The sequence below is a fragment of the Ischnura elegans genome, chromosome X (assembly GCF_921293095.1).
Source record: "Ischnura elegans chromosome X, ioIscEleg1.1, whole genome shotgun sequence".
In the NCBI taxonomy this organism is placed as follows: Eukaryota; Metazoa; Arthropoda; class Insecta; order Odonata; family Coenagrionidae; genus Ischnura; species Ischnura elegans.
Genome location: NC_060259.1, coordinates 96,451,831 through 96,479,290, shown reverse-complemented (window position 1 = coordinate 96,479,290; position 27,460 = coordinate 96,451,831). Strand labels below are relative to the sequence as shown.

The 27,460-nt window shown below is 40.2% G+C and overlaps 1 long non-coding RNA gene across 1 annotated transcript in view; it reads left to right on the top strand.

Annotated features, from left to right (window-relative positions):
• Positions 1–26,819, top strand: part of LOC124171672 — a 34,454-nt gene extending 7,635 nt beyond the window's left edge. Inside the window, exons 2-3 of the long non-coding RNA XR_006867900.1 lie at positions 23,649–23,717; positions 25,737–26,819. This is a non-coding gene — a long non-coding RNA (uncharacterized LOC124171672). The remainder of the gene's footprint in view (positions 1–23,648; positions 23,718–25,736) is intronic.
• The last annotated feature ends 641 nt before the right edge of the window (positions 26,820–27,460 follow it).

Genomic DNA, 27,460 nt, shown 5'->3' with positions numbered 1-27,460 from the left:
TATTTTGATCGCATTATTGTATCCTTTAATAGGTATCATTGCTGTTCTTGATAGTAAATACGGCCAAATCCGCTATATACTCTTCGGTACCCACGGGTAGGCAATATTAGAGATAGGAGAAATTTACATAGGAATGGGAACAAGGTGGAGTGAAGCTTTACTTTGACGTGATTATTTTCTCATCTAAGATAAATGATGGTTTCGAATTACTCCCATAGAAGGATTCATGCCTTCATTTCACTTTCTTTCCTGAAGAAAACATAATACGGTTCGCTGCGCCTCAGAATAATCTTCCTCAATCTTGTAGCCCACTCTATGGAAAATTAGAAATTCGCCCAACACGTGATGGCGATTGTCTCTTCATTTATATTTTTGGGGTTTTCGTGTACTGTTGTGCATGAGCGTGGGCTGTAGCAAATATCAGCGCCAGTAGGCTTGGAGAATGTAACTTGCCAAACGGGTGAGGCTCACTTGAGGTATTTGGCTTGTAATATTGCGAAATGCTCATGGATGCATTTTTGTCATTAATTTATAGAAAATCCTATATGCAGTGGTGGGATTATACTTTAACGTTTTTAGCTAAAGAGACATTCCAGAAGAGCCTTAATGAATAATTCCTTAATGAATGAGAGTGTGCCGTGCCTCAGGGTTTTTTTGGATATATATTGTAAAATTAAAAAAAAATATGCTCTGTATATGCACTGAGAGTATGAATTTTTTTAAATGTTTTAATGCTTGCATTCATTTCTTATATGACGAATGATAAATTGACGGGCAAAATAAATTGGGTTGAGGCTAGTTTATAAATATAATATTTAGTAGGCAACAAGCAACCCCAAGTGACTGGAAACGTGTTTCCCAATTTAATACTTGTCTAGGAAACAGTTTGATTAAGGATTCAAGGAATTTACCCATGGTAACCCAGTGGAGATTAGAATTTCCTGGAACAGTCTCTCCTTAAAGGAAGTTACGAATCCTATCCTTAGATAACGGAGATCAGTTCTCTGGAAATTACATCAACCAAGTCACTCTGCCACTGGTCAACATTTGAATTACATTTCGAATGAAACGGATGGGCACAAAATGGATTACAGTGATCATTTCTTGCACCGCTGTGTGCTATGTGTTTACGAGTGTGGATGTGCAAACCTTTTTATACGGGTGGTTTTCTCGGTCATCATTTTGCGAATCGATACTTTCATATTTTATTCTGAATCTATGTGTTTCAGATAAATGTGATTGCTTTAATCCTATTGATATTCCCATATGCTAAGTATAGTCTCGAAGATGGCTGGGAAACGTAGGCAACATTATATCATAGCAAATTTAGGGAGATTTAATCGGTAGGTATTCGTTCTTCGTCGTGAATGTGATTGAGTCAAACTATAACAATACACTTTCCTGGTTATCTTTCCTTAAAAAAGCTCTGGTGTCTAGTTTTCGCCAAATGAATGACTCAAGAGAATGCTGATGGGATAGTCTAGTCTTTCATTTCGGCCGCATCCCTTTTCTAAAATCCTTTCTGTCTAAAGAGAGTTTCTGGTTTAATCGTATAAACTTTACACATATGGATTATTTAATACCCTTGCGGTCATTTATTTCTGCGGTCATCAGTATTTTGAGTGCCAAAAGTTAAGATTCTTGTAAATTAATTTATAACTCCCATGGGAGGTTTTCATAACGGCATTGTGATATATCGTCCTTTTATCTTTTGAATGGAAAGAGGGAAGAAAAGAAATTATCTGCTATGCATGGGGTGTAAGTATTCATTATTATCCTAAGTTACTGGAGCAGGAACAGGCACATGGTGGGACATCAGTGTAGTACTCAATAAAATTGCTATTCCCCTTAGAATAACAAATTCCGTTCCTCCCTCGTCAGCGGTGGCAGCCACGGCCTCCGCTGTCTTTTCTGAATCCATTGTAATTGTGCGTGGATGTAGATGAGACGCCTTCAGTTCTGCCGGAGGATCCGCAGCGGGGTGTGACGGATAATTGAAGAGGAACTGCCTTGCTTTAACAGCTTGATCACATGTATTTCTCGCTCCCGCCATTGCCCCTTCCTCTGGAGCAGGGTAAAGGGAGCGGAAATAAATTCGGAAACATTTTCACGCCCATTCATCCACTTGAAAAGCTCGTCGATAGCGCATCACTCGGATTTCAGCACCGCTCTCCCCAAAGCGATTCCCCTCTCGAAGCGAATCAAATCAAATCGATTCTGTCGGTGGTGCGGAGGGCGTGGCGGGGAGTGGAGGAGGTGGTGCAGGAGGTGGTGGACCACTTGGGGGGCCGGGGAGAAAGTGGCGCCCGGGGAGGCGTGGCGGTCTTTCACGGTAGAAACAAAAGAAGGTCGACCGGAGCTCAGTCCATTGTTTCGGCGGGAAAGCTTTGCGCGCGAAAAGGCCCGCACCTCGATGCTCACTTCGCGGATTCCTTCACACGAAGTTCTAATTTGCGGAGGATGACGCTGTTTTGAGCCAATCTGGCCGTTCGGTTGGGTTTGCGCGGCATTGCCTTCCGATTTCTCGATTTCGGACTTCGACTTGGTTTGAAGTAAGGGCCGCGCTCATGCCTCGCTGAGCCAATTTGCTGTGCAAGGATGCGTATGAGGACCACGCTTTTTGAACTCATTGACTTAATTGCATCGGGGAGAATTCGCGTTTTTTATTGAAAGTTCTTCTTCTCGATTTTCCACTGTAGTGGTTAGATTTGTCCTCAGTGCTGTAGTAGTCAGTTCAAATGCTACCCACAATGTAGGACTAGCTTTCATGTCAAACAAATTCCCTTAAGTCACTGAGCATAGTAAATTATATGGTAGTGTATTGGGAACGGCATCAAAGAGAATGTATTTTAATGGATTATTACTCTGTTTTCATTTCAACCCTCCTATTTCTTTCCTCGAGGGTTTTTGTCGTCTTTAGTTAATCGTTACGGTAGTCCCGATTTCTCATCGGTAATTTAAGGCATTGCGTTTTGCTGTACAGTATTGCGTGTAGTAAAAATGTCTATAGCTTTGCCACCAATCAATCAGGAGCTGACATACTAGCATATCATGCATGGGCGCGTAAACACAGACATTTTTAAGTCTAAATCTGGTACACCTAGTTTGGGAATAGACAAAATATTTCGACGCTACTTATACTATGTATCTGCTTTTTGTTCCCTGTATTGTATTTCTCGAAATTTCAGGAAATTTGGGCGTACTCCACAGTATTAGCCGAATCCTTGATCGGCACACCGAAGCTCTCTTGACATGGGAGTCGATCCCTAAGTGACGCGTCAGTGAAGTTTTTTCCGATCATGGATACCTTTTCATCCGGAAATATAGTGTTTTGGTACGAAATACTTATTCTGGGAATATTTTTGCCCCCAGCGACAGCCTTTTCAATAATTTTGAACAGAAATAATAAATGTATCAAGTCAGGGGAAATCAATATTTGCGTCATTAGACTAATTGACTTCATTCTGGGAGAATCCAGAGTTACCCCAACTCGACGGAGGTGATGTTGGCAAGATATTGGTTGTTGTCGCTGATGTTGAAATTGCCGTCATAAGTCTAAGAAAAAGTTCCTGCTGATTTAATTAGCGCTAAGCCTTCAGGTAAAGCTGAGGGATTCATTGAATTGCATAAGTTTTCTTTTATGCCTTCTTTCGCACAATCATGACATGGCCTGAATATACCAATGAGAGGCTATAAGCGACAATATGGGGTTAAGAAAACGATGGCTTCGCGCTTGATTAGCATGATGCGCAAACATAAAGATGAAAATATCATAGGTCTCCTCTGTAACATTCGCTTTGAACGAGGTTAGACTCCCGAGAAAATTAAGTACAAATATGCTGGTGTTTATGGTTTTTATTACAACGTATGTCAATTTAGAACGCTGGCAATCGAATGAAAGAACTTTGAATATTAAAGCGAAGATGCTGAATTTCAGGGTGAGCGTCGGCGTTTCTGTCGACAGAAATAGTGCTTAGGCATTAATTCTTACCTCACGAGAGAACCATCTAGCTGGTCAATGGATTCAACTTTAATGACCACCAAGAAGTATCCTTTCCCGGCTCTTCCGGAGATAAAATTAGGGATTTTACACTGCCCACTGCCGTCACGCAAGGCTGATAATAGTCATTGTAAACATTGCCACTTGGGATTGCGCAACTATGCATCATCCAGGTGCTTCTGTAGTTTACTTTGAGGAGTTATTGATGTCTCTATTAGGTTCCTATAATTCTATTTGTAAAACTTGTTAATGAGAACTCAACATGGATTCAGGAAAATTACTTCATGCGAAACCCTCTTAGCGCTTTTCGCCCACGATATTTTACTCTCTGGAGAGGCCAACATTCCAGTAGACGCGATTTTTCTTCATTTGAAAAAAGCATTTGATAAAGTACCCCACGGAAAGTTAGGGGAGTGAGGGGCAAGAGTCCGCATGGGGCAAGATTCCTTTTCCGAAATATATCTCTAAATACCTGGATGATGCCACTTTTAGTCAATCAGTTTCATTAACGTGACCAAATGTAACAAAGGGGTGCATTCAGTGGAAGACAACGAATGACAGAACGTGTGTTTTTCTTATTTTTCAGTTTTACGCAACGTTTATCTAATTTGTAGGGCCGCGTAATTTTTATATGTGCTTTGGGTATTTATTTAATTTTTGCGTTTCTCTAGCATTCCTTTACCTGTATTCTTTGCCTAAAAAAATCATGCAGTCAGAAGGTTCGCAGCCCACTATGTGGTTGTGTAATGGCGTATTCGGTGTAGCAAGTGCTGTTGGGGCAAGAGTCCTGGGGCAAGTCAGCGCCCGTGGGGCAAGAGTCCGCATGCGGACACTTGCCCCACGGGCGCTGACTCTTGCCCTACTTTATAGGATTGCTTTTTCTATGACTTCAGAGTTTCTGCCATAAATATCATATTTACTTTTTTAATAATTGTATTGAAAGAAAATGCGGAAAATGTAAAAAAAACATATTGGGAAACATTAGGATAAACATTTTTGGAGATTGTCTCTGCGTACATAGGCGGACCCAGGGGGGGGGGGGCGTTGCGTTCGTTTTGTATTGCGAGTTATCCTTGTGCCCCCCCCCCCCCAGGAGAAAATCCTGGAAACGGCCTTGCTTGTGCCCCCCCCCAGAAAGAAATCCTGGATCCGCCCCTGTCTGCGTACACGTCTTAAGACGCTATGTGAAGAACATATAGCATGCAATGGTTGGGAATTCGAAAAATATTACCTATTTCCAAGAATTTTAGATGCGTTTTATTCGTAGATATGCATCATACTGCCTCTTGTTGTCCGACCTACCCTTGAACAGGCATGATTGTAAATTGCCCCAGTCCTTTTTTTGCCAAGAAAGCGTTCGAAAATAAGCTTGCAGTTGGATCACATCCAGGAACTCTTTTGCAAACGACAGATACGCTACTCATTAGATTATACATTTATAATGAGTGGTTGAAACATTTTAAGGGAGACCCAAAACTCGCTGCTGATGATCTGGTTTTGTCATGGAAGGCGGAAAAGCTTTTTTACCCTCAAATATTCCTTCCTTATACTCCCTCTCCAAATTCCTGTCCATACAACCTTCCAATTTGAATACTTTACTCTGCTTACTATTTACTGCTTACAAATTGCAACAATACTTTGCCTAGCAGACATCGGGAGGCACATGTCTCTGTTGAGAGCATTTGACCATATCCAAAAGCATTGCAAGCGTAAAATCGGCGTAAAGAATTCAAAGTGGTCTGAAATTCTTACGAGTTCCCCAACACCCAGAAACTAAACGTGAAGATATCTAAAAAGAAAGTAAAGAAAGGGTTGTAGTACTAAGCGGCGGTTTCTGAACGGCAAACAGAGCATTCAACTAAAATGAAAAACTGATTATGACTATGTTGGCTGTGGAAAATTGTACTCAGATCCGCCAAGTGTTAATTGGATAATGTGTAATGAATGTAAAACATGGAGGAAAGAACCTTGCACCTCATTTTATGGAAAGAGAAGGTTCACATGTGAAAACTCTGATTAGGACTCTTACCCCACGTGAGGGGCAAGTTTCCTTTTTGTTTTTTCTCTTACATTTTGCTGAATAACTCCAGTTATTAATTTATTCTGCTGCAATGGAAGATAAAAATTGTAGTACATGAAACAGGGAACAAATTGTGAAAAAATAAAAATTGTAGCTAATAACAAGTTCTCATTAACAAGCTTGAACCTTTATGCATTATTTTTATAATTGTTTGTTAGATGCGTACTCTTGCCCCTCTTTCCCTTAATAATAAAACTGAAATCTTACGGCCTAGATGAAGATGTCATTTCTTGGATAAGAAAAATTTTGAGCGACCGCGTGCAAAGAGTAATATTAGATGGTGCAGTCTCCAACGAAGTTAGAGTCACTTTTGGCGTCCCTCAGGGCATTGTCATTGGCCCACTCCTATTCCTTCCTTATATACGGGACACTGGTGAAATGGTACGCAGTAAGCTACGATTATTTGCAGACGACGCTGTAGTTTACAGGGATATCCGTTCCAGGAAAGATAGGGATAAACCAACGAACGACTTTGCTGCTATCCAAGCGTGATGCGATGCATGGCAGTTAGAATTAAAATTGAAAAAAATGCGTAGTATTGAATTTATGGAAAAAGAATAACTCCCCACAACATAGCTATATCATTCGAGGTAGTCAATTAGAAACTGTTGAATCCGTGAAATATCTACGAGTTGGACTGAATAATGATCTATCGTGGAATATACATATTCGGGAAATAACAGGTACGCTGCCAGTGTTTGAAACCCTCATGAAATAGGCTTAAAAACAGAGAACGCGTGCAAAGAAGAGCTGCTAGGTACATGAAAAATCGTTACGATAGCCTTATAGTGTAAGTGACCTGTTAGATATACTCGGATGGGAATCTCTGTCAGACCGTAGATGGAAAAATAGACTAAATCTTTTAGATAAATTTTAGAGCAGTGTCTTCTCTGACGAAGTTAACAATATCTTACGAACGCCAACATACTACGGTAGATCAGATCATGTAAATAAAATAAGAGAGATGGACTGTAGAACAGACAGATTCAGAATGCCTTTTTTTCCAAGATCAATAAGAGATTATAACGGCAGCGTTTGAACTCAGAAATGGATTAGATTACTGGTAGTGTAGCCTACTAACTTATGTACACTGTAATGCGTGTTTCCAAATTTTATTATTATTTCTAAGAGCATGTGGTAGTATAATTTTTAAGCATTCGTGACGTTTTTTGATTGTGTGGTGTGCATGTGGGATCCAACTGCATGGTGCATGCTGGTTATTGATCAACCCCTGCTAAACACTCTAGAGGTGGCTGGCAGGGTACTCTGTAGATGTAGATGTACCAGTATCTTGTATATAACGCCTTTTAATATTCGTTCACCTGCTAACTATTGCCGTGAAATTCTGACTTACGAGAGATTTCTATTGGCCATCACCTTTGCTGTAAGCATCATACGCAATAACTAGGGTTGTTTCCTCTTTGAAGCTTTAAAGTAAAAGGACCTTTAAAATACGCCCTACTATTGAAACAGTACGTTCGTGAAGTTTTAGCGATCATTCAGTCTCGCGGGAGCTTATAAGAATATGTGTTTCCGTATTTTGTGTTATTTTAAAAAATCGAGGGTGGTCGTTTTTCGCTAAATTTGTTCAACTTTGACCTCAAATATATTGTTAACGTGAAGGCACAGGAAAGAAATAATCTGGTAGGTAATGAAAAATTTATTTGGAAATATGCATGCGAAGTTTCAATAGCCTAGCTCAACAAAAATCGTTTTTTAGGTTTTGGCCAGCTTTTGTCGATTCTAGCCCACTGTGTGACGGTACGAATTCCAGTTTCGTTATTAATCCACCATCGATGAGCGATCTGCCGTTTTTATTTTTCCGGTGCGCGGGAAAATTTACCATAAATCGCATTAGGGCCAATCGGCGAGTGAATGGGTTTGTTTCCCGCGCTCGAAGGGCGGGGGCGGTTCGTAATGCCTTCACATCCCGTTTCACCTCTCTTCTCCTCCCTGCTTTGCCTAACCACCCTTATTATCCTGGTGGAAGAAGAGGAAATGATAGGAACTTTATATTCGTGTTCCTCCTTCACGGGAAATTGCTTTAACTCTAACGAAACATGGAAAAAAGTTTGCCCATTAACCCGATTTACGACTCCGAGGTCCATGTCGAGATTTTTGGTTCTTGAGTTTGTCATACTCGGCCAAAGTGAGAGAATGCGAAATGGCATAATTTTGGCTTAGTTTTCATTCACACGGAATGGTTGAACTCCTGAAAATGTCGAAAAGAACAGGTTTAGGCAAGAAATTTCTGTCAAGAATGTATTGGAGAAAAGTGACTCAGAGTTCAAGATAGTGATAGATACACTGCATATGTGGCAATGCATGTACAAATAAGACATCCTATATATTTAATATTTCATTTACCAATATACCAAATCGAACCGGAAGACTTCAGTTAAAGGATCTATTCTCTGCTTAAGGAATTCGAAAACTGTAATCAATCACTTCAAGATGAAACAAGTGCGCCTTCAATCCTTATGGCACTGCACAGGTATCTCCAACTTTCCCATACCTGGGACTGGTGAGGGATCTAAGAATGTTCACGGAAGCTGAGATAATTGCCGTGAGCCTCTCTTTGGATTAATTCCACGGTACATTCCCTTCAAATAAATTAAGGGAATCAGAAAATACTATTACAATATCCCAATGAATAGATCCTCAATATGTACTATATAGTATGTTATGCGCCTACCTGGAAAGAGTAAACTTGCTGAGACAAGCAATTTTGCAAGTAAAAAACTGTAAGTAATAAAGTCAGCGACTTTTTACCAGCACATCAACTACCTCATTACTCACGGCCCTTCGATTTTATAGGTTAACGGTCCGGGTAATTCACCAACCCCGCTGCTCCAAATATCCTCGCGTTCAGCTGGTAATCAAAAGCTTGGCGTGGTTAATTGCGCTGTTGCTCTTGCAGTCCCTATATTGAGGGCCTCTGAGCGTCATAACCCCTCATGCTAAATTTGATGGGGTGTTTGAAACTTCCTGGAATATTTACATTTTACGAATCTTTTAGTAGCTTGATTCTATTGAAAATGTCTATTTCTTTTTATATCGCCTTTTCCCTCTCATAAATTGATGAAGAAAGCGCAAGAATGTTTTTATTCGTATATAATTTCTATTTATTTAATTTATTTGTGATCATCATCTTCATCTACAAAATACCCTGCGAGCCAGCTCTAGGGTGTTTGGCAGGGGTGATAAATCACCAGCATGCAACTGGACTCCCACATGTACACCACACGGTCAAAAAATTTCACGCATACTAACAAATTATTCTACCACATGCTGTTAGGATAATAACAAAATTCAGAAACACGAATTAAATTTTACATAAGTTAGTAGGCTACACTACAAGTCATCTAATCTATTTGTGAGTTCTAACGCTACCGTTATAATCCCTTATTGATCGTGAAAAAATGGCATTCTGAATCTGTTTGTTCTACAGTCTATCCTTCTTATTTTATTTACATGATCTGATATCCCGTAGTATGTTGGCGTCCGTAAGATATGGCTAACTTCGTTAGAAAAGACACTGCTCTTGAATTTATCTGAAAGGTTTAGTCTATTTTTCAATCTACGGTCTGTCGTATTATTGTCTTCTTGAGGTGTTTTAGGGATTGTGCTATTCAATACGGAATAGCATGAGTCCGTTCTGGGTAACTCAACTACTGGCTGTCATTACTTCGCTTGATCCGATTTATCTCTTATCGGTCATTGAAAATGGTTAATTATTAACTCTATGTCACTTTGTGTAATTAGTTTTTGCCAAAGGGCACTCTCTTTGTAGTTACGGATAAATTATCGGATTAACTCCTCTATCATAGATATATGAGCGTATATTGACATCAAACACGAACGCGACAGAATGCCATTGAAGTATTGCTCTTCAATTTACCTCGCTTATACATGAATCGTTAGTCGTATTATGAAAGTGCACTGGTCTCTGAGAACTGCTTTGCCTGCATTCCGCTCAAATGCTCTCCCCTTGGCATTTTTACCCTACATTTTACAAGGTGCTTAACTACTCGAGGACTCTATATAATTCCACCGTACAGTATTAATGATGTGTCTTTAATCCCACGGGACTTGCCGTGTCTTTACATTTATGAAAGTATTATGAGCCAGCCGTAAGTTTCAATAGCACAGTGTCCCTAATTTTTCATAAAAAGCTTGGAGTTGATGTGTAGGATAAGATAACCTGAACGAAAATGATTTTTTGGAACTAGTTTCGTCTGACGTGTATCAATTAATGGCGCGTGTCTTATATTTTGATCAAGAGTGGAAGCTGATTGCTTGAAATAATCCAATTCCGTCGCGAAAATTTTTGTTCGAATGCAAATACTTCAATACTTATCCCTCTTTTTAACTGAGAAATAAAGTCTGTTTCCCGGTGTAAAGAGCTCGGGGAATACTTTATGTCTCCATCTTGGGGAAAAAGGTTTGGATGCAGTTAGGATACCTATCGAGAGATAGTTTGTATTAGTCAAGCTTTAATTCCCCTATGAAAGCCATGCATTTTGTTTCGCCCAAGAGCATGTCAGGGTGTATTTTTCCGTATTTCTGGCTCTCATATCAGTGGCGTGCTTACTCAGAGAACCTTGCGGGCTTGGCCCTTCGTTTCGGCGCGTTATTACTCGTCATCACCAGGTGCGCGCAACCGGGCCTCACTCGACCGTAACATCCGCCAGAACGGACTGCGCGATGTAACGGCGTCTGCGAGGATTTCTAAAAAGCGAACGACGCGATGCGCAAGAGTTGGAGGCACCAGACACCAATGACCAGCGTGTGCTTGCTCTCTTGGCTGAATCAGCGACGCGAGATCCTCTTTGAAGCACTCTCTCAAGAGGCATCCCTTCCAATGCTGCTGCGTCATGCTTCGCTCTCATCGCCTCCCTCACCCCGCCGTCGTCATGCCTAAAAAGTGAAACTTTTTCCGCAACGGTAAGAATCACGCGGATCGCCCCAAAACTTTCCATAGGTTAATGAAACATACTTTTTGCAACACAAGCGTTTGGAGCCTTTAAAACCATGAAGGGAGAAGCTTGTACCAACATATATATCTATCAATTTTTTCTCCCACCTCTGTCCAATAAATGCGAACAATAAGCGATTTCCCGCGTCGCCGTTGGCGCCACCTTCGTCGGGTGCGGAAAGCACTCGCCTTACGGCCAGCGCTCGAACAAAAGAATGAGAGAGGCCCGCGCGTTCGAGAAGCACGTCCCGACTCCCTCACGCTCCATCCTCGAGGTCTCCATCACTCCTGGGCCATTGGATCCTCGCTAATGATAGGGAGAGGGTCATGAGGCGGCCATCAACTCTCTCTTTCCCTTTGTAGCCTCGGCGATGACACACACTGCGCACGGCGGGGGATGGGGCCGTTCGCCAAGGGGCACATTCGACCCTCCTAGCCGACACCATTCACGACAGTCATTTTTCTGCCGCGATTTTCGTGATGCTGGCTTTTTATCCCACGGCAATTTTTATACGCAAGGAGATGGATTTGCAGGAATTATAGCCAATATTATCGGTTTTGCCGTGTAAAATGGGTGAATGACGGCGATAGACGCTCGCAAATCATGACAGCTTTGCATTTGCGATGGCGTATTTCCAATCTCGAGGAATAGTCATTTCATTTATTGTGATTCGCCCTACGGTTAAGTTTTTCTATCTACTGTTTAACTGTTGATTCAATAGGCCTATAAGTGGACTTTTCTGGAGTTATTCCGCTTTTGCCATCTCTAAAACTCTCATTGTGAGACAACGACCGATGAGTATATTTTCTATTTCATGGAAGCTATGTAAAAATGTTATGACATCGTAAAATTCCATTATCTTTGAATTCCTTCAAGTTTTTCGGCGGGTGAAGACTACTGCGCCGTGCAAAGTTATCTTTTAAAAAAGTGTCCGGGCTTTACTATTTCGACCTCAAATTCAGATTCCACATTGGTAAACCTTGTAAAATGTAATTTACAATAGGATGTCATTGTGTTTTGTCATTTTCCCCCTGCACTGGAGGAACTGCATCAACTAGGCTGGGAACGGATTTGGCCCATCGTCAATTAAAAATTGTTTTGGGTGGTATTACGGTGTAATAATCGGAACTGGATGTCTTCTAGTCCCCACCACCATGAAGGAGAAGGAAGTACCTACCACCTGGGCGTACGGAGAACCTACAGGCCTCTTATCATTAAATAGCAGCTATCGTCATAAGATCCACCTTCTGTATACCCTAAAATCGAAGGCATCCAATCATGCACTCTTATAGCTAAGGTTGTGCTGGACATCTTTCGGCTTCTCCTATCCCAGAAGACAGCAAATTATCCAGTAGATAAGTTTTTTTTTTAAACAGTTTGCTTTGTGGGATCCTCGAGCGATGGTTCCTGCTCAGCTTGGCGTGACCTGAAGCACTGCGAGGGGATGCAAAAATACTCACTATGACACCGTGCTCTCACCTTATTCTCAATTAATTATTTCTTTTACAACCTGTTGAGAATCTTATAGCATGAAACGAGGGGGAACTGTATCGGCTCAATGGGAAGAGTTATGGCGTTTTTAAAATTATTTTACATTGAGGTTTAAGGACTTCCTGACGCTAATTTTTTTTCTTCATTTGCTGATTGCTTATGAGAATAACGGCTGAGATGTATTTCTTGCTGATATAGTCTAAAAATTTATCGTGTTTCACATTTATACTGGTAATGAAGTCTCATAGCTTACAAGCCTAGGGGATATTAATTTTGGTTATCAAGTAAACAATAATCCTGAATTCTCATAGCATTCGAGCCTACGGGACATTAATTTTGATAGCCAATTAAAAAATAATTTCGGATTTCGGTAGTCCTATGGTCTCATCAGGTTTGAGGAATGATTTGGAATGTATTAATTAATTTCCAATAGCTTGTAATCTGTAAATATGTCAGTATACCAAGAGATTAAACCTAAAACATTTCTATATTATGCACTGTCTTCTTCGGTAAGACTACCAGTGTCTATTTAATTGGCCATATTTTATATCTCAGCCGCTCTTGGTCGATAAGGATGATTTAGCAGGACGTATTTTTTTCAGCACTTTCACAGGACTTCATTTTCATCGTCTGCTTACTACCTATCTATAAAAATAACGACTAATTAATATTTTACGTGAGTTCTTACGTGCAGTGCAAATTTTTTCGATTGCCTATCGGAATTATTGTTCAAGAATCTAGGCTGAATATGGCAAAAAATACTAGCCACCTAGAGGAAATTAGCCGCCTAATTCAGTCCAGTCCCGTTAATCGAGTTGGGTTATAATTTCGCGCACAGCAGGTACCGGCGGCACCCGGTGGGGGCGGGGGCTCATCTTCCGGCCCCCCTTCCCCGACCCCGCCTCCCCAAGACGTCCGCCGAGGACGACGCAGTCACGAATTGACACGGTGGAACCGGTTTCTCGGGGGCCAACCCCGAGACCCCCCTTTCACTATGATAGCATCTCCGTTCATAGGCTGGAGTGGCTGAAATCTTACCGCGTCCCGTTGCGAAATAATCTCCAAGGGATAACTCCGTTCTGTTTTACAATTCTTTTCAACCTTCAACTTTTTTAATTCACTTAAAACTTTGTTAAATTTTATCAGCACGAGAAAAATTAGGATCGCAAGATTCGAATTGTGCTTAATTGATTAAGAACTATTTGTTCCGAATTTAAACAAGATGCGTTGAAGATTCCAGACCATTTATTATTAATTCATTCTTGAGGTTTTTCGTCGTTTTGGCTGTTTCCAGTGATTGTCATTTGGTTCGGAGGGATCGCCAAAAGAGGTACAGCACATAATACTTGCATCTCAAAATTGCCGTGTAACGCGTAATACAGAGTTACATCAAAAGATTATTGGAAGATCATTGACTGTAATAGTAGCCAGCGCGGTGGCGTGAAAGAATGTAGCCCTCAAGTACTGCGGCTCATTGTCAAGTGTCAATGGCAAAGGTTTAATTTACGCCTTTTCGGATGCAAGGAAGTGGTTTCTTGCCAGTATTTATTTTAGCTTTGTTTAAGTGCTCTCCTTAGGGCTAAATTCTGCCAAACGCAGGCGTAACTAGTCAGATCACAGGTATTTTCTAGATTGGAAGATTAAAACCAAAACATATTTGTATATATTAGAGTGTTTGTATTTCTTCTCTATAGGTATGGTCTTAAATTAAGCGGAAAGTTATACGAATACATCGTACATATAAACTGTTCTATAATTTTCCATCCTGTTTCTTGATTTTGTCTTCGTACCAGGCCACTAATACTTTCAGCATTATTTCCGAAACCCATCATTCTCTGATTCTCGAAGTGTATGGAATTATATTGCTGGACTGAAATTTGTAAGAGGTATTCTATTCTGTGAAATCTTTGCCTGTAATCGTAGAAATAAATGAAAATGAATTATTGTGCTGCAGCGTTATTGTTGGCGTGAAAAAAATGGCACTCACTTAGTAGTTGGAGTGATTAAAAAAATCACACGTAGAGAAATTATCCGTGTCTTACACGCAAATGTGACTAATTTTTATTCTTATACCAATGGTATTGTAGCGTTAGGTAGCTTCAGACAATGACAGAGCACACTCACAGTGTAGGGATTCATAAACTTAACGATTTACGAGCACTTTAAGCTGCTGGTGAATCCTGGGAGACTAAGTGGAATGACAAATTCCGTGCTGCTAAGAACTCACAATACTTATCGTCGAGGAAATATCCATTGTTCAGCTCAATGCATGACTATAAGCGCATGAATTTCACTTTAGGCACAAATTCTATCCATGTTTGGCCTCTGTGTTGAGACTTAAGGCGCTCTGTTATCCGTAGCTAGTAATAAATATTTAGGATAATCTTCCACCGCTTTTATATCCTCTCCATCATCAGCATCAATATCTTTACTATGTTCATTTATTTTTTGAAGGGGAATGAAAGTTGATTCTTGGAGATAAGATGTTTCAACTGGATGTTGAAAAATGGTTTTGGATATTAATTCACAATAGAATACGAGTAAAAACTGTTCATTCTTCTGAACTTGATATTATAAAGAATACGTTCCATATACTATGAATTCATCGTTTGCTTCATATTGTATTCCTGTATTTTTATTTCATTTAACAAGACAATAAAAGGGTTTTTTCCAGGGAATAATTTAATTTCCCCTTCATTTTTTAAATTGTTTCTGCTCTCTGAAAATATGCTCAAGTATCTGCATTTACTTATACTTTCGTAAGTTATATAATATGGTATCGATCAAAGGTATATACGTAAGGTATATACAATATACGTACTATGTCTTAATATTCTCTTAGTACCTAGCTTTTGAAAGACGTCGACTCATACCTTGTGTAGCAATATATATAATGCTGTATAAATCATTCTGCCCGTGGGACATTCACTCACTTGCCTGGTGCCAGAGATTAACCACTTCCTACACTTTTTCACTAGCAGTGACTAAATGATTTTCGCCGACTATTTATGAGAAACTGACCTATTTGTCTCAACTTTCAACGGGTAAGAAAAAAAAGGAGATGGGAGCTGCTTGAAGCCTCATAATTTAGTTCTAGCTGCACACATGATAAACCCTCTTCATATTTGGGGCGTGCCTTCGTCGGGAGCGAGGTAAACATACCCGCGGCGCCATTAACTCTTTCCAGACGAGCGCGGGTTTCCAGCTTTGTCTGCATCCATTCGGCACACACTCTTTTCCTCACGACGCTTTGCTGTGCCCTCAGGGCGTATAATTAACTAGAGTCATTGGGGAATGTGACGTTCACCAAATTGGGGGCTATTGAAGAGTTTTGCGTGAGTAATCGAGGAGAGATGGTTGGACTCATTATAAAACTTGGTGGATGCAAGAATATAATAATTATCTTAGACAAGAATTTTAGGACGCACAAGAACTTCTTTTTTATCTCCTTACACTATCTTCCGACGTCATAAATCAGACACAAGACGATGGGTGCGCTCCGTTTTTTAGTCGTGAATTCACCAGAAAATTCGGATCACAGTCTCAGACGTGAAATATTAACAGTAGCTGTCAATCCGGTGTGATGTGTTATCTATCGAAGCATTGATCAACCCACTCGCTTCCAAAATATTGGCAACTTTTTCCGGAGAGATATCGTGGGACTACATATCGATAGAAAAACGAAGATATCGTACTGCCCAATACTCTTACTTAACAGCTCACAACACGAGTTTCGTTTGCTGCACAATCATCATCATCAGTGTACCTAATGTACCTGATGATGATTGTAAGGCAATCGAAACACGTGTTGTGAGCTGTTAAATAAAATTAGTGGGCAGTGCGATATCTTTGTTTGCCATTCCAAAAAATTGGACAACTTACGGTACGACTACTTAACTTTTTACTACTTTACTACGTTACTTAGGTACGACGGACTCGGGAATTGATAGCTCCCTCTTTGCAATATTGCGCTGTTTGGCTCTGGGATCTATGCATTAAAAGAGTGACCAAAAATTGCTTGTAATTTATTTAGGTAATCACCTAACTCAGATATAACGTCAATGTTGGATTTTCAAAATCAAATAAACAGCGTAGCATCCAAGTATCCTGAAAGAAACTTGATTGTGGGTGGAGATTTCAACGTACCTTCTATAGATTGGGAGACTTATAGCTTCATTCCTGGTGGGAGGGATAAAGTGATCTGCGAGGCCTTATTACACACTTTCACATCTAATTCATTGTTTCAAATAGCATCCGCACCAAACAGAGGAGAAAATATTCTTGATTTATTAGCGACAAATATACCACATCAGGTAATAAACGTTGGCACTGTCGAAGGAATAAGTGACCATAGGGTAGTAACTGCAAAGTTTTCTCTAAATACCGCTGTAAACTTTAAAAAAGAGCGTAAAGTTTTCATTTTTAAAAGAGCTAATTTTGATGGGTTTAAGAGTCATATGAAAAATGCTTTCCCCGAGTTTCAAGAATCAGTATTAAAGTTAAATGTAGAGAATACTTGGAAAGCTTTTCTTTCGCTCGTAACTTCGGGAATAAATAGCTACATCCCTAGTAAAATAGTAAAAGAAGGCAGCGAACCGAGATGGTACGACGCGGAAGTGAGAAAATCATTGAGGCGACAGAGAGCGTGTCATGCTAAAATGAAAAAAGTCAGCACGGATTTATCCGCTAATGAACGCGAGCTAATAATTAAAAAATATAGGATGACTAAAGCCGCCACGAAGGAAGCGTTCAGGAATGCGTTCACGAATTTTAAAAGAAAAACACTAGTAGAGCAGTTACAGGATAACCCAAAAGCATTTTGGTCATATGTTAGGGAAGTTCAAGGTAAACGATCTACCGTATGTTCGCTGAGAAACGACAATGGAGATGTGTTGACAAGCAGTTACGATAAAGCCAATTTATTAAATTCCTACTTTAAAAGCGTGTTCACGGAGCCTTCCGAAAACTCACCCGAGACCGATGACAATCCCTGTCTACATAAGATGCCAGCTATTGACATTAGTACGCTCGGAATAGAAAATATATTGAAATCGCTTAGTCCAAATAAATCACCTGGTCCAGACGAAATCCCTTCTCGCGTATATAAAGAACTAGCCTCAGAACTTGCCCCCTACATGCAGTTAATATTCAGTAAATCCATCAAGCAACACGAAGTACCTAATGACTGGAAAATCGCTAATGTAACGCCTATATTTAAAAGTGGAGACAAGGAACAGCCATCTAATTACAGGCCGATATCTTTAACGTCCATCTCTTGCAAAGTCCTTGAACACATCGTAGTCAGCTCGGTAATGAAACACCTAGACGCGCAAAACTTATTAATGGGAAATAAACATGGATTCAGGAAAAGCAGATCGTACGAAACTCAGTTAGCGCTTTTCGCCCACGATATTTTAGTCTCCGGGGAAGACAACATTCCAGTTGACGCGATTTTTCTTGATTTCAAAAAGGCATTTGATAAAGTACCCCACGGAAAGTTAATAATAAAACTGAAATCTTATGGTCTAGACGAAGATGTCATTTCCTGGATTAGAGAATTTTTGAGCGACCGCGTCCAAAGAGTAGTATTAGACGGTGCAGTCTCCAATGAGGTTAGAGTCACTTCTGGCGTTCCTCAGGGTAGTGTCATAGGCCCACTCCTATTCCTTCTTTATATAAACGACATTGGCGAAGTAGTACACAGTAAGTTACGATTATTTGCAGACGACGCTGTAGTTTACAGAGAAATTCGTTCCAGCAAAGATATAGATGAACTAACGAATGACCTTGCTGCTATCCAAGCTTGGTGCGATGCTTGGCAGTTAGAATTAAATTTGGAAAAATGCGTCGTAATGAATTTCTGGAAGAAGAATAACTCCCTACAGCGTAACTATGTCATTCGGGGCACGCAGTTAAAGGCAGTTGAATCTGTGAAATATCTAGGGGTTAGACTCAATAATGATCTATCGTGGAATAAACATATTCGAGAAATAACCGGTCAAGCTAATCGTAAAATGGGTTTTGTTAAAAGAATATTAGGAAAGTGCGACGACAAAGTGAGAGAAATTAGCTACTTTTCCCTCGTTAGACCACATTTGGAATACGCTGCCAGTGTTTGGGACCCTCATGAAAAAGGCTTAATAACAGAGTTAGAACGCGTGCAAAGAAGAGCTGCCAGGTATGTGAAAGGTCGTTACGATAGTCTTGTTAGTGTAACTGACCTCTTAGATAAACTCGAATGGGAATCTCTGTCGGACCGTAGATTGAAAAATAGACTGAACCTTTTAGATAAATTCAAGAGCAATGTCTTTTCTGACGAGGTTAACCATATCTTGCGGACGCCAACGTACTACGGAAGATCAGATCATATAGTAAATAAAATAAGAGAGATAGATTGCAGAACAGACAGATTCCGAATGTCATTTTTTCCACGATCAATAAGAGATTATAACGGCAGCAATAGAACGCGTAAATAGATTGCATGACTTGTAGTGTAGCCTACTAACCTATGTAAAACTTACTGCATGTTTCTGAATTTCTATTCTATATTCTATTTCTAACAGCATGTGGTAGTATGGTTTGTTATTATACGGGACGTTTCTTGGACGGTGTGGTGTGCGTGTGGGAGTCCGGATGCATGCTGCATGCTGGTGGTTGATCACCCCCTGCCAAGCACCCTAGAGGTGGCTCGCAGGGTAATTTGTAGATGTAGATGTAGATGTAGGTCGACGGCTATTTTTTGTTCACAGTTAGGTTATTAGATGTATTTAAAAAAAATTTACATCCCTAATAGCGCCTTAAAAATCCTCAGGGCGTTTTAGGCAAATTACCCCATAATCTCTAAATTACTGCTGCACTGGAACCTATGAACCACAGACCCTCGCTATGGACTACCCCAGGACAAGGCGGTGAATAATTCCGCCTCCCCCTGCCTTCGGCCGATCCACCACGTGTTTGTTTATCGTCAGAGAATCAACGGAGACTGGATCGTGGGGTTGCGTTGGCGCGCTGTCGGGCTCGCCCCAACGATTGGCTCCATGACGTAATGCGCCGAACACCTCTGCCACTGTGGCGGCTTGCCGTTGTGCGCGATCGCTCTTCACTTTCGCTCATCCTCCCTTCTTCGGTCGCTTGCTGATTTGGATGACGGGCGAGGCCGCGGTGACGAGAGGGGGCGATTAACCATGGCACGGACGACGTCTGAGGGTAGCTCCATCGTATTTCGAGTTCCGGGCTCCCTCATTCCTAAGCTTCCTTTTGAGGGCCGTAGATGTATTGGCCGTAGAAGGGCCGAAGGGCCGCCTGGTAAGAGCATTTCCTTTCCATTTGCTAGCGGCTGTTGTCCTAGCACCCCACAGCACACGTAGAATGAGACGATTTGCGGGGACGGACGTAGATATTAGATAATAACATAACTATTACTTGGGTGGGTATGACCGAATTCTAGCTTCATGCCCGTTGTCCGGTTATCAATGATGGCAACGAGGGCAAGTAGAAGAAGAGGAGAAAACTGAAACTTCGTGACTCGATTCCTGGTCGAGGTGACTTTTCCTCTCTCTTCAATGAATACAAATCTTGGACGTTGTTGCTTGCCGCTTATGAATGAGTCGCCACCGTTGGTCTGGGGGCGGCGCGGCCGCATTCGACCCAGGAAATGGTTGATGTGCTAGGAGACGGGGCCACCTGCCCATCGGAGGTCCCTCACCTGCCCCACCGAAAGATAGACGGTGATTACCCCGCGGGCGCTGAGGTAATCCCGCCAATCCCACATCTTCGGCTCAAGTCCTACATTTGGCTGAATGCCTCGTGGACTGCACACTCCGCTCACATTGAGCACGGTAATCCAAAATGAGGATGCAAGCGTTATTTTCCTTCAATAAAGCTGATTGATTGTTTGAGGCGTAACTTTGTGAAAGCGATTCATTATTAAAATTAAAAAGAAGAGTTTTGTGCTTTCACATGAATAGTTATTCACAAATTTACGACCATGGTTTCAACATTAGACGTCATCATCACGTGATGACCACCTGATGGAAGGTGATCTCCTGATGATGACGTCTAACGTTGAAACCATGGTCGTAAATTTGTGAGTAAATATTCATGTGAAAGCACAAAGTTCTTCTGTTTAATTTTAATAACTTCAATAAAGCGTTACACAGATGTTTAGCGATTTAGGCTGGGAGCCGCTGGAGACTCGAGAGGCTGCGCGCTTGACTCAGTTAGATTGCTTGAGCAACTTATAATAAATATGTTGTAGAGCGACACGGAGAACATAATATTAGATCCCCACTAAATTTACAGGTCCTACAGAAGTGATAAATTAAGAGATATGTTGCCGAATATATACGATAGATACGGGAATTCATTTTTCCCCCGAACTATAAAGGACTTTAATAAATGCTATTCTTAATTTCATTTGAGATTTGCTTTTTATACGTAAACAGCATGTGTCCCAACACCCCCGGACTTTCGCCTTTTCAGGCGGCTTGCATTGGGGTAGTGGGTAGATGTAAGTGTAAATGAATAATACTTTGGTGAGCTTCCGACGTGTTCACTTCCTGGAAATTCTTCATGATGAAGAGATTAAAAGGCAATTTTTATTTCTTATGCCAAAGGCCATTCTGACGTCAGCGGTTATGCGTTAATGGTGTTTGAGATGCCCTCGGACCTGAAGCAATTAGTTTTTTTTTGTACTGCTCATGGATAGCAACTGCTAAGAATCCCAGGAAAAATATATCAGTCGGTTGCCTATGTCACAACAAGGCTAAAACATCGCTCTAATAGTAAATTCTTTATTTCGGTTCTTATTTATAGATATGAATGAAGTGTGAGTAAATTGAATTTCAGAAATTTTATTCGTTTACAGGGATCTCTTAAAATTATCACTCCTAAGTAAATTAACTGAAAATTGTACAATTACAGAGACTTTTAAAATCTGTTATAATTCTTTAACCGTTAAATAAAAAAATTGAATGAAAAAAGTCTTTGCGCTCATGGTTGCTTGTTAACGCTCTCTAATGATGGAAATGGACATCTAAGAACATAAAGTGGAATCAAAATTAAAAATATATTTAGACTGTTAGTAAATTAGTAAATAATTCCTCTTGTACGTGAATCGAAGATTTAGAAAGCTATTCTTTCATTTGTAGTAAATTTTGATGTATTTCTATATTTTAAATTGTATTGGTAAACGTTTTGCTTAGAGGTATCATGTTATGCGTCACAAGTATTCCGTTGCTCGCTTGTCACGTCTAATTGCGAATAGTTACCGGTTTTTTTAATTCCTATTTTTTAAGGATTAGTTTCAGGTATGCGACCTTAAAAACTAAACCTTAGCTAAAAGCATATGGCCGTTTTGGTGAAAGTAGTATCGCATAAAAATTCTCTGGTCGTTGCAGAGCAAGATATGGTGAGAAATGAAGCTCTAAGGCAAGTTCTTAAGATCGCATATCAGCATTGAACTTGGGAAGCGTCAGAACGTCATTTTAGGGAAGATTGTCAGCCCACCATTCTCGTTTGATCACGTCGTTCCGAGTGGCAACCTTCCCCATTCAGTCATGTCGCACACCATGTCGCAAACCCTTCATCCTCTACCTAATCAACGCTCCGTCGTATCCCGAGCTCGAAAGGAGAAATTTCAACACTTACTGAATGGCTAGCCCACCTGCGCGCAGCCTCGACTCTTGGCACTGCCGTGATCATACACGAATCCCTTAGATATTCGTCAGATTTAACATCTCTTAGACGGAAAGAAATGACATACACCACGCCTTGTCCACTTATGTAATCTTAGCATTAGTTTCATGAGACCTTAGTTTGAAGACTTCGCAGTGTTTGAAACGGTGCGTTGAACGATGAACAAACTAATTCATTCTATCCCGATTTCCGAGTAGCAATAGCCTTTATTCTATAAATGATATATTTGTTTGGCATTGGACGTCTTAAGCGTAAACATTCAAATAAATCCAGAGGTAAGGAAAGAAAGGGATGGGAACATATAATAGAAAAAGGACGAGGAAAACGGTGCTGTGGTACATTGAAAAGGCCAGAAATAAGAGGGAAAAAATGCTACCTGACTGGGACTCAAACCCAGAACATACCGGTTGTCGGCCAGGTGCTCTAATCAGTTGCGCCACCAGGAAGCTTAGATTTGCCATGATTTCGGCGGGGGTTAATACAAAAACTCCCTTTGCTTCTCTGACTTTATTTGAATGTTTACGCTTAAGGCGTCCATCCAGGCTCTCCATCTCTGCCTACCACCTACTTTTGGTGCTCACGTTCTACAGAACATATTGAAGGACTTCTACCCCATCCTTTCTAAATACAAATCCACCTCTCAGATTTTACCCTCCACTCCACGGATCACCTAGAGACCACCTAATTTAAATACCATATTTAAAGCCACCCGCCCTCTTCAAAAATCGCAGTCAGTTACCACCACCACACCCTCACCGTGCAACCGTCCCAGGTGTAAAACCTGCAAGATATTCTCTCCACCCCCTGCCTCTTTTCTCCCCAAACTTAATTGCCTACCGATTGTCCCCTCCACTACCTGTATGTCCACCAATATCAATTACCTCCTTCACTGTAATTTCTGCCCCGCTTTCTATGTCGGCCAATGCACCACCCCCCTCAACCTCAGAATAAATAATCACCGTGCCTCCTGCTTTCCGCCATCCCCCCATGCATCTCTCCTCGTACCCACACATTCTCTGTCCCACGACTCCGTCTTCAATCAATGCTCCAAAGTTTCGGTCATTGCCTCCCTCCCTCCCTCCGACTCCGCCCTCAATCTCCACACCCTCGAATTGGCGTGCATTTGGCATTTGCAAGCCAATAGCTTTCCGGGGTATATATATATATATACATACGGTCAGTGCCTTCACGTTGGTCTTTCTAACTGAAATACATCTGAAAACGTTGGTTCCTTCGGAAATCGAAAATTCTGTTTCAGGAAGACATAGATTTAATAAAGTTCCTTTGTAAACCTCAACCTTTCTCTGTATGCAATTGATGATAGTGAAATACATAATCAACATAGTAGTATGTAAATCCATCAATACACCTCGTACCAATTATGTTCCTTTTATCGTTTCAGGCTCAGCGTGAGAAATGTGTGGCCTACAAGTTCATTTTCATCGGATGATTCTAATGCATTTAGCTTTGGGTGAGTTAAACACAAATGCCCTTCTTGATGCTACACTTAAATTTTAATGTTGCCTGCAGTTGTATAGTTACCTCAGAGGAAGTATGATAGCTAGATATAGATACATATAAATAGATATGATAAGACGTCCCGTAAACTGAGCACGTATGCTTTCTTTATATGAACTGACTAAATCAAGCTTCAATGAGGAAATGGTCCATGCATGACCTTTTTCAAGAAATACTCCGCAGTTTTGTCTCTCTTTGAATCACTTTTCATTATTTTTGATCAAATATTTGTGGCTAATTTCACCCTAATCTTACCTCGTTTGTGTGAACTCGAACGAGATGAAGGATGCCAATATTTTGAAGTGAATCGTGTCACACATCGGTCAATCCCTATCAATTCCGTCAAAAATTGAGCCAATGCCTGACCTTGAGTAAACCGAAGCTGGTAAAAAGTGATCCCTACAGGTTCATACAAGATTGAATCATTCAAGTGGTCTCTCTCAATGCTAGCGTTTAGTTTTTCGCATTACTCTCAATATCTCTTGGGTCGCTGTTAAAATGGGCAATTCACCCGAAACTTTTTCTAGAAAAGCAATAATTTCACTATCACGCTCTCAGTCGTTAAGAATGATCAGTTACCAGTTTTCTGTTGGCATTTTTTTTTAATTTTTGTGATACGCTAAATTTTCATTATGCGTATTACGGTTTCATTCACCACGTGTGTATAGTTCGACAGTTACAATGGCTGGGCATATTTATCTCTATATTTATACTGCCTTGAAAAATCAGATATATTATTTTAAATAATCTAGTTCGAACTATGGATAGTAAGTTGGCAAATGAAACTTGGATAACATTAGTTAATTTCATTTTATTTATGCAACCTGTTGCAGCCATTCACATTTGAGGGTTGCAAGTACACGAGGATACACGATTTCTAAACCGTAATACGATACTAATTGATCCAATTACTAGTATGTCTATTTTACTCATTATAGTCTCATCAAATTTGTGGCGAGTTCACATTGGATTTGAGAGGCGGGTCTTTGAAGGGTGTCCTGCAGTGCATAGAATTAGAGAGTTGGGGATGCTGATATTTCCTCTTGCAGAGTTTTATTAAAATTTTTGCTTGGCTCCACAGCCATGTCTTAAATAATTCTCTGCAGACATCAATCAAATAGTATTCTCCTCCCGGGCAAGTATTTATCTCATTTTCAGTTTATGTAAACGAACCTTGGATTGGGATTCCGATGACAAGAGAATTTATCTACGAAATCACCTAAGTCGCAAACATTTGTGAAGCTATTAGATACTCATAATTTGATGTTATAGTGGTAAATTTGTTTGCTTGATGACGAAAATCGATGAAAATGCCTGGAAGGGTGATTTGATTTCCTACTTTAAAGTGTACTTAGCTTATCGATATGGATAATAGAAGTAACTCAATTGTAAAGGTGTGATGAATGACGTCGCCATTTTGTTGACGACACCGGATTTTGGCGCAATTTTTCCGGAATAAATTTTGTACAAAATGAAAAAATCGGATTTGGGAAATTATCAGGTAATTCATCTTACGCATGGATGTTGTGAGTTTTAATAATCCAACTATTTAAATTATATCCAAAAAGGTATTCGAAGAATTGAAAAAGACAATCAAGTGGGAATAAAATTTATTATCCTGGTAGTTCGTTCAAACATGTTTATTTTACTCTAGGAGAGGAGGTTATGAAATTTGGCCATGAATTGAATGCTACTTCTGGATCATTAAGTCGCACTACGTTTTTAACTTGATATCTTTTTCGGCACGGAAATATTTTTATTTTTTAAAATTCCTCATTGGTCCACTACCTAAGCATATTTTTTATCATTAAAAATCCCTAAAATCCCACCCAAAAGAAGTTATATTCCTTATATTTTTTGTTTCATTATTTTTATTTCAAAACTGTTTCGTTATGTTGTTGTCATTGGTTATGTAGTCCGTGATGAATCAAATATTTCAATGGTTTACCTTATTTCCCACCTTTCATGGAAGCTGTGCGGTGCACATAGAAGAGACAGCGTCGCATTTCACCTCAGCCGTGCAACAAATCCCACTTCCGCCCTCGACAGCACCTCGATGGCAGCGTGCGCTGGTCTCAATCATTGCTGTACTGAGCGGGATCGTCGTGTCATTGATGGCTAATGAGTCGGGGTGATTTCATAAAGAGCGTCGTCTAAGGAACCACCCCAACATTATGTATTTAGGTCGCGTTTGCGACTGGCTTCCGGTCCTCAGGCGCCCAAGCAGTTGTGGAGAGCATATTAAGAGTGTAGCGGCTCGACCGTTGGGGACTTTTGACTTAATGCGATGGACATCATTGCGGGCGAAAGAGGAAACTGCGTCCGGAGCAAGTTGAGGGCGCTGTGTCACTCAATGTGACTGAATATGAAAACCTGTCACTACGTCGCTTGCTCACATATTCCAAGTCCTTTTGGAAGTGAAATCCAAGATCCAAGGACTCCCTTTCATGTGATCCTGCGTTAGCCAGGTGGAATTTTACTACGCCGCTAGTCCACTGAGGACCTCGAGTGTAGAAGCTCTCATATTGTTTGTATACTGCATAATTTACGGTAATTTTCTTTCACATGAATCTTAAAAGACTAAATCATTGCCTTTTGATGCATAATTACTTTTTTCGCACTGCATTGCGGTGTTGCAATTGCAATGCAATTTTTGTGTAGATAAATGGGTATTGATAGTTTAATTCCTTTTTGCCTTTAAATATCCATATCCCAATGACGTAGATGAAATGTAATATAGTCTTCTAAATGCTTTTCTTAAACTTAACTATCCCAATTCTGAGTGTCAATTGCATTACAAGGAGGCCAATTTTTTTATTGGCAGTCGATCTCGCGGGCCACAGAAATATAGGTAGTACGAACATGTTGTAATAAGAAAATAGGAAATAATTATGGGCTATTGGTAGCTTCTACTAGTACTAAACTCTTCGGAATTAAAAAAAATTATCTACGGCCTCTATTATTTTTTAAGTCTTGAATGAAAAATAAATTGAAGCTTAAATATATTTCTTTCGGGAGTCTAAACACCCCACCGGAAAAACTTAAAGTTAGAAAAGAGAAAATATCTTCTAATTTTTTTCCCAAGTCTGTGGAGAAAAAGACACAGAACGAGAGGAGACTTATTTCTTACTTGCTGAGCAATGAGAGAGATGCAAGATTTATGGTTTTGGTTGATTTCCTGGATCGTTATTGTGACCAACGCTTCATTTGCCCCGACATGAAAATTTTCCAGCAATTGTCAGTGGCACCTGGCTGCTGTGACCAACTTCATTGCAAATAATGATATAATTCAATGATATCGAAATAATTTTCAGCTTTTAGTTTATCAATAATATTATTTGATTTTCCTATACCTGATTATACTAAAATGAAGACAATTTTTATCATATTAATCCCTAAAATGTCTCTATTAATCATTTAATCATATATTATTGAGCCTAATAACGAATTGAAGGTTACTTAGATATTTTTGCGATTGAAATGATGTAAATAAATAAATACTTGTATTTCTAGCAAATTCAGATTTGGTGGACGGGAAACTGTGCTCAATGGCAAGTTTATTTGTCAAATAAAATGGCTAATGCATTCATATAAAAAAGAATTACGGTAACTTTTTCTCTGAATAATTTTTAACGCACATGCCAATTTGTCTAATGTTTAGGGTTACTGCGAGATTGTTTTTAGAATTTTCAATGG